The sequence below is a fragment of the Miscanthus floridulus genome, chromosome 18 (assembly GCF_019320115.1).
Source record: "Miscanthus floridulus cultivar M001 chromosome 18, ASM1932011v1, whole genome shotgun sequence".
Lineage (NCBI taxonomy): Eukaryota > Viridiplantae > Streptophyta > Magnoliopsida > Poales > Poaceae > Miscanthus > Miscanthus floridulus.
The window spans coordinates 41,740,405-41,748,981 of record NC_089597.1 but is presented as its reverse complement, the minus strand read 5'-3'; positions in this window follow the sequence as shown (position 1 = coordinate 41,748,981).

The following is an 8,577-nucleotide window of genomic DNA, read 5'->3' as shown; positions in this document are numbered from 1 at the left end:
CACCGGTGATCGTGAATATGTGACCCTAGGATGGTAAGATGTTGTTTACAACCTGATGCTCTTAGGTATTTCTTGCTTTGCTAGCTGAGGTTGGCTTGATTGCTGTAGCTCTTGCTGAGCTGGCGAGGACACCATGGCTGAATGCCTCAGATGTTGGGCAAAATGCTGATACGCCAGGATCGCCGGTTGCTGCCAGGTATATGGATGCTGACTATATCCATATGAAAGGCTGGAGTGGTGAAAAGCATTGCTGCCTGCTGCTAGGTAGGGGTTGTTGTGAGCCTAGTTGCACATCATTTCATGACTAGTATTATGGAACACATGGTTGGATGTTTCGCTGCTTTTTGTAGCCTCATCTTTTTCTTTTAGTTCTCTAGCCATTTTGTTGTATTTGCAATCCTTTGTGAAATGACCTGCATTCTCGCCACATATGACACAATAAGGTGTTATCTGACTTCTACCCCTTCCTTTGCCATCTCGGCCTCCATGCTGACCCTGGTCGAAGCATCTGTATTGTTGGTTTGGTTGTGGTCCTTGGGAACCTTGCTCTACTGAGGCACGCTCTGGTTGCTCTTGGGGATTGTTGATTGCGCTTAAAGGCTTGAAGTTTCGCTGTGTTGGGGTTTGTGGGGCTAGGGGACCCTGCCTACTTGTCTCCATGAATTCCGTGTTGCTTTTCACTTTTTTAGGTCATCATCTGACCTCGCGTATTGCCTCATTACCTCAAATAGCTCCCTTACGGAAGTGGGGTAATTTCTGGCAAAATGAGCTACGCACTGGCCTATGGCCAATCCTTCCACGGCTGCTGCTATAACCATCTCTTCTGGCGCATTCGGCACCTAAGCTTTGGTCTGAATGAACCTTTCTAGAAACTTAGACAAAAATTCATCGTCTTGCTGAATACAATTTAGCCGGTCTCTTGTTGTTTTTGTCCCTGGATGGTATCCTTGGAAAGTGGACAAGAGTTCCGCTCTGACTTGACCCCAAGACTTAATAGATAGAGGCTTCAGCGAGGTATACTAGTCATGGGCGATGTCCTCCACCGCCATGATTAGAGACTTCGCTAGAATTTGGGCATCTTCTCTAGCTGATGTTACCACGGTTTCATAGCTCGCAAGGAACTTTCTCAGGTTTGTCTTCCTGTTGAAAACCGAGATGCGAGGCTTGTAGCTAGCTGGCCATGGATATAGCTGAAGTTCTTTTGATAGGGGTGAGGTTGGGTCATATGGGCCTTCATCTTCTTATACAAAGTTGTCACCTGGTATTTCTATGTTTCCACCAATGCCAATAGCGGCTGTGGCTCCCGCTCCCTACAATCCTTGAATTTCTCTTACCAAGCTGTCCCTCTGGATTTTGGCTTCTCTGAATGCCCTCTATGTTTGCTCAGATCTATTGCGGGCAGTGGCTTACCTAAACAACTACTCCTTCTCATTCTAGAGCCTGAGGGTGTCCTACTGGTGCTGATTTAGCGTCTTTAGATTTCTTGCTTGCTCGGTGATTTCGCCGTCTTCATCCTCTTCCGGTACTTCATTTCCATCTTGATCGAGTTGGACTTCCTAAACCACTCCTTCAGGCATCTCCTCTCGATCGAGAGGAGGCACCATGCTATCTCCCACTACCTAGAGAGCTAGTGGTTCCACCGTTGCCATGCCATCTCGCATGACTGTCCCTGCAACTGCAAAAGCTACCGCCTTGGATGCTTCTGCTCTGTCCGCCGGTGGCTTTGGCGCTTTGTTCTTTGGTGGCATGACAAGCTCAAGCAATAACCATAGTGGGCACCAATGTTGTTCTAGGCTCAAGCCTTCGAACACCTAATCGCCATGTGAGCAAACTTTGAAGTGGAACAAGATGAAATGATAAACACAAGCAAAACAACATGGATGATTCTAATGATCTTGAGCCCTCCTTTTTACAATCCCCGATGGGGGATATTTATACATGCCCGTAAACTTTTCGTGGGACAAGAATGCGCCTACAACTACTACACATTCAATGAATATTCCCCACTGCCATGGGCTTGTTTGCCATATCAAGTCATCGCCAGCCTCGGATGATCCCGACTAGAGGAGGACCGACCGGCTCCACCTCTTGTCGTCTCTGTAGCCGACCGAGCGGGCCCCGGGTGGATAGGGCTATCAGCCAAACGTGGGTGGTTGACCCTCCTATGGTGAGACCTGCTAAGACAACTAAACAAATCATTAATGGCTATTCACCCAAGAAAATAGCTCAAGCCGCGCAAACCCAAGTCGAGCTGCTCCTTCTGCCATAGCAAAAAGGGTTGCGCTAGGCGGACCCTTACCGCTGGACCCACCATTCTGCCCTAACGAAATGGGAAATAGGGCATGATCACCATGAAACTGGGTGGCTACTACCGCCCTCATTTCGCTTAGACGAGATGAGGACCCTATAACTCAAGCTCTCTTGCCTCACACCATATCATACTTGCCATTTCGCTAGAGTGAAATGTTAGGTGCGCCGATAGGTCAACACCGTTCATTCCCTTGTCGTCCGTCATCTCGCCCATGCGAGATGCTATTTGCTCCAGCAGGGTGTGGTTGGGGCGGCGGATGAGCCCCTTGGGTGCCCATAGGTGGAGCCTCCCCCCAACAGGCGGAGAGAATATTTCGGGAACAATTTGTTGCTGAACAGGAAAGTTTCGCTAACCTCGTCGAACAAGTGGATGAACTGAAGAGAAAGATAGAAAAGACTAAAAGGGAGTTCGAGGAGTTCAAGATACAACAACAGGAGGAGTACAATAAGCTACATGAGGATATCATGCGCTTCAGCTCTTCTTCTGGTAACTCTCCGTCGTCAACTCTGTTTGCTTGATGTAGTGAACATTTGTGGTTTGATATGTGTACTTGTGCTGGTTTGATGTGGTGAAACTGTCAGTGGGTTGTTGTTGATGTGTAAATAGTAATTTGTTGTATTTGATTGTCATGCTGAATAATTATGTAGACATCATTGAATAATTATGTAGTCAATCAATGCAGCAGTGATGATCTTGAATTACTTTTATGATGAATTGATTGTTGGGCACGTGGTAGAACCTAGGCAGGCCACGTGATCAAATAAAAATGCGACACGTGGATGAACCAGTGCATGACATGTGGAATAGCCATGGCATGACACATGGGCTAATAAAAATCCGACACGTGGAAGAAAGTCATCAAGCCATGTGGCCGAATCAAAAAACAAAACATGGATGGACATAACCGTGACACGTGGTTGAATAAGAAATGGCCACGTGGACCAATAAAAAAACAACACATGTTCCAATGAAGAAATGACACTTGACCCAACCACAACACGACACGTGTGCCAATAGAAAACTGACATGTGGAACAATAGGGGCCGACATGTGGTCCATTAAGAACCTAAAACATGCAAGAATCAGAGATGGCCATGTTGTCTAATAACAAGGTGACACGTACCCGAACCATCTCCAATGCAACCGGCTATAGCAGGTACACGTGGAAAGCATCTCCAACGGAAGCAACCGCCAGTGTGGATGCCCCTACCACGCATGCCAAAGCAGTTCTATGACGGTCAGTTTTTTGTCATAGATCTATCCACATCTATGATGAATTTCTAGAATCGTCATAGAAGTTAAGGAATAACGTGACTTCTATGACGAACTATTTTCTGTCATAAACTCGTTATAAAACTAAAATTATGACAAATTTGGCTCTTTCAGTACGAAAGCGGTTTGTCATAGAAGTGGATATTTCTAGTAGTGGTAGCTTGCCGGCAAGCCAGTGAACCTCAAGATAAATCTTGGTGTCATTATTGGTATTCATTGTGATTGATTTATCTCTTGCTAGCTCGGTATCACGCTCTACCTCTATTGTATCTACATTCATATAAATCTTGCGTAGAGGTAGCTTATCTTGCTAGTGTAGTTCTCTTGTGTAGCTTAGAAGTAATTAGCTGTATTTATTATGCTAGCTGGTTCACTTGGTAGTTGAGTAGTGACTTAGCCAAAATTGATTGTAGAGATCATAGTGGCTAGCATATTGGTAGGTGGCTTGCCTTTTGAGTAGAGCTAGAGCAAAACGTATTTACGCCATTTAGTTGACTAACAAGTTGCTTTAGTGCTCTGTAGATATTTTTATTAGACTATTCACCCATCTCTAGTCATTTAGGACCTTTCACACGCCCTCGCATATTTATTTATTTACCTACGCATTAGGACTTATCACCCTAGTCGGGTGCATGTTTCCTTTTGGCTATCACAGTCAAAAAGCACAATATTGCAGAACTATCCAGAACACAAGCCAAACCTAACAGAGAATTTATAAAATTAATAACTCACAAACCAGCTGGCCTAAAATCATGAAATTTTAGCACTAGGATCAATAAGTTATCTATAACTTTTGTATAGACCACATTCACAGAAAAAATGATTTACATCTCGAAGCAATTACTTGACAGAAACTGCACGCACAGCCAGTTTCAGCACATAAGTAGAAAGGTTGTTTTTTGTTTCTTTTAACAAGATCGCACATGCATAAGTCAAGCACTTAGATCGCAACTAGCCCTGGGCATTCGGTTAACCGAAACCGATCGGTTTAGTTTCTCGGTTATTTATGAAATTCGGTTAGTAAGAAACTGGGAAGGGAACGATCGGTTAGTTACAAAACTCGGAACCGAGGAATTTCAGGTTCTGTTAGTTCGGTTCGGTTTCGGTTACAACCGAACTAACCGAGGCAAATGTTACAGCATTGAAACAAAACAAGAAAAAAAGAGAAAAAATCATGGTCACAGACGATCGTCGCTCCTCGCTCCAAATCTTTCCCTTCTGCTCCAACATAGGTCTCAAGATCTGGCTCGAGCAAGCAGCAGCTCTACTCAGCGTCCAAGTAGGGAGCGGCGATGGTGGATAGGCCTCTCCTAGGCAGGCACAGGTATCGGCGGTGTGGACTCTAGGTGTCGGCGACTTGGACTCCAGGCGCCATGCTGGAGAGAGAGTGAAGCCTGGGGGAGAGCTGCGACTGGCGTGGTTGCTGGCTAGAGAGGGAGCGGAGACTGGGGGAGAGCGACGGCGTATGAGGGAGCAGGAACTAGGAAGGAGGCGCGTCATGGGCAGGGAGACGCGGGGCAGAGGCACGGCGCGGGGAGGGAGATGCCTCGATGGCGGCTAGGAGGGAGGAGTGGAGCTAGGAGTTGTACTAGGGTTTAGAGAGGTCATATGTATACCTATGTCTATTGGGCTAGGCCTTTTCTTCCTTATCACTGGGCCTTGTAAACTATTTTGATTTTTTGGTTAACCAAGCTTGAGAACCGAATTAACCATAGTTATTTCGGTTACCTGGAACTGGGAATGAACTAGGAACCAAAATATTCGGTTTCAGTTAGTTCGGTTTTGGTTCTGGTTATTTCGGTTTGGTTTTCGGTTCTCGGTTATTTTTGCCCAGGATTAATCACAACAACTATAAACATAGTTAATTAACATGTAGTCACAGCTAACACGAAAACACCTTAAACACATCTCTAAACATGGAGGTTAGTCGATGGGGTTCCTCCTTCATTTTGATTCACTGGATACATGCTTATTAATTAGCAAGCATAAGTAAACATATGAAGAAAGGTGCCCAAGGTGTTTTGGGCTAACCCCAAATAGCACATAAGCATTCTATAACATACACATGTCACCCACATGAGCAAGTGTGGAGAAAAAGATCAAAAGTTTTACAAGAGCAACACACTCACTAGTGGTGGTACTTAACAAAAAAGCACACACACAAAGCCATCTGAAGGCTCAACCAAAAACAACATAACTCAACAACATATTCAAGTTAATGTAAACAAGTGAGCACCACAAGTTGTCAAGGTATAATAGTCAAGGGCAATAGTGTAATCTCCTGTGTCTAGGGTTACGTCTTGTATCTCCTATGTACTCTATATATATCCTCGTTGGGCCTCAATAAAACACAATACAATCATCCAGTTTAGACTCTCCTTATTCGTAACATGGTACCAAAGCTCTACGTTTAGATCCATACACCACCCTTTGCTCATCTGCGCTGCCCTAGAGAGGATCCATCTCTGCTCCTCATAGGGTGGCCTCATCGGTCTTCAATCTTTTTCTCGTCGCGTCATCATCATACAACAGCAGCCGTCGTGCCCCCCTCCTTGCCCTCGTCCAGCCGTTGCGGGCCACCCGTCGCGGGTGCACTTCTCGGCTCATCGCCGCCATCGCAGGATCAACCAAATTTGACTATCTTCCACTGTCATGGATGGGTCGATGCGGCCGCGTCACTCGTCTGCGCGCTTCTTCGTCTCCTGCGGCTCGTCTCTGTGGAGTCTTCATGAGCACCGGTTGCGAGGTCTCCCACCCGTGGCCCGCCTCCATCCGCGCCGTTCGAGCGGTCCTCCATTCGCCGCCATCCGTACCGTTCTCGCGCATCGCCCATCGGCGGAGTTCGCTGTCGTCGCTCATTCTCACCGTCTTCATCGAGCCTTCAGTGCGCGCATGATTCGTGTGGTCCACCCATGCGTGCGCCATCCACGTTGCCCGCCTATGCGCGTATCGTCCACGGCAGGGGCGGAGCCAGGGCAGTACTGCGCCGAGGTAACACGTCTCAGCGCCATAGGTCATGGCGCCGAGCTTGGAGGCACCGGCAACATGGACATCCGATGTGGCACCGACGTGACCGAGCCTCAACGTCACACTTTCCGGTGCCGAGCTCGGCACCACTGATCTTGGCGCCGAGCTCGGGCCCTGTACCCAGCGCATGCCCATCGGCTTGTGCTTGTCCACTATGAGAAGCTATCGGTGCTGTAGTCGTCTGCTCCTGCTGGCAGCTGAGAGAGGAGAGGAGAGAGATGAAAAGCGGACTGTAAGCTTACAACCAGCTTAGACACAAGAACCAAGAAACTCCGTGAGAGAGACAAGTGGACCATGTATTAATGTTGAAGAGCTAACTACTATACGGGTGGGCTGAGAGGTAGGCTATAAGAATCGTTGCCGCCAACAGCCGGCTATATTATTAGCCTTGCTCTTAAAGTATGGAGCTCTTGTCAAATCGTAATTAATATACCAAGGCAGGGCTAGAGACAGAGGATGTACTCCTACTAGCACAGCATGCAGAGGTGCAGAGGTACTAGTGTGCACGTACTCATATTTCCATGCATCAGTTTCTTTCCCTTTCGATTTCTCATCTGCTTGCAGGTGTTGGCTCCAAACACGCAGCGGTGACTGAGTTTACTAATATTATTTGTGGTTAACCTAGAAGCTTGGTAATTAAGCCTTATCTGGTCCTAAATTAACTTATTAGCAAAAAGACAAAAATATGTACCGTTGGATTTTATAAAAATCTAAAGAAGAGAGGTGTGTTTGGAATAAAAATAAACATAAACTTTGCAATAAAAATATTTGTGAAAGCTATTTTCAAGTAAAAATACCACATTGCCACCATCAAAGAAAACTAGCTATAGGCCGTGTTTGGAACTGCTTTTATTCGAAATCATGAAGCAAAGCTCAAAAATATTTAGTGGGGTAGTACCAAACGGGTATAATAACAATAAGCGCATTATGAGAAATATAGAAAGACAGGTTGAAAGAAGCGCTTCGCTCTAGAATATTAGGTAGAGATATATGCACATAGGTGTGTGTGTATATATAGTATTGAACTTTGATTCATTCTAGATAGCCAATAGTAGTCCACAATATGCTACATAATCCCTATGTCCCTAAATATTTGTCATTTTTGGTTTGCGTGCCTTAAGTTTGACTCGATTTATAGAAAATATTAGCAACATTTGTATCTCCAAATAAATTTATTATGAAAATAGATTCAATAATCTATCTAATGAAATTAATTATATACCATAGATATTAATATTTTTATATAAATTTAGTCAAACTTAAGTTTTAGGAACCGAGAACGACAGTTAATAAGGGATGGAGGGAGTAGTTGATTTATCATGAAATATATTTTTATTGTGTATACATTTAGAACTCTAATTGTTGATACTCTAATTTAGTCAAACTAAAATAATTTTGCATTTAACTTGATCAATTCTTTTAAAGATGGAGGTAGGGGACACATGCATGCATAGCATATGCATGCTGCCTGGGTTTGCGTGTTGCTAAAAAAACGTGCATGCTCGCCTACGGCTTCCCAACCCCCCCCCCCCCCCCCCCTCCCCCCACCCACCCTCCCCCCGGCTAGCAGGAGCAGTGAGAGGGAGCTGCTGTGAGTTGGTATCCCCACCAGACCTGACAGCACCGATAGCCTCCGGGCATGCGCGGGGTCGAGAGCTTCACAAAGTCTTTTGCGCAGCGTTTCCAAAATAACCACGGAGACGGGTGACCCAGTTGCCCGCCTCGGTTATTCGAGGCGGGGCGGTCAGGCCAGCAACCGCCTCGGTTAGACGAACATTGTAAAATAACTGCCTCGATAAATTATTAACTGAGGCGGGCATTGTAAAATAACCGCCTCGATTAATAACATAACCACCTCGGTAAATCATTAACCGAGGCGGGCTTTCTAAAATAACCGCCTCGGTTAATAAGTATTAACCGAGACGGCATTGTAACATAACCGCCTCGGTAAATCATTAACCGAGGCG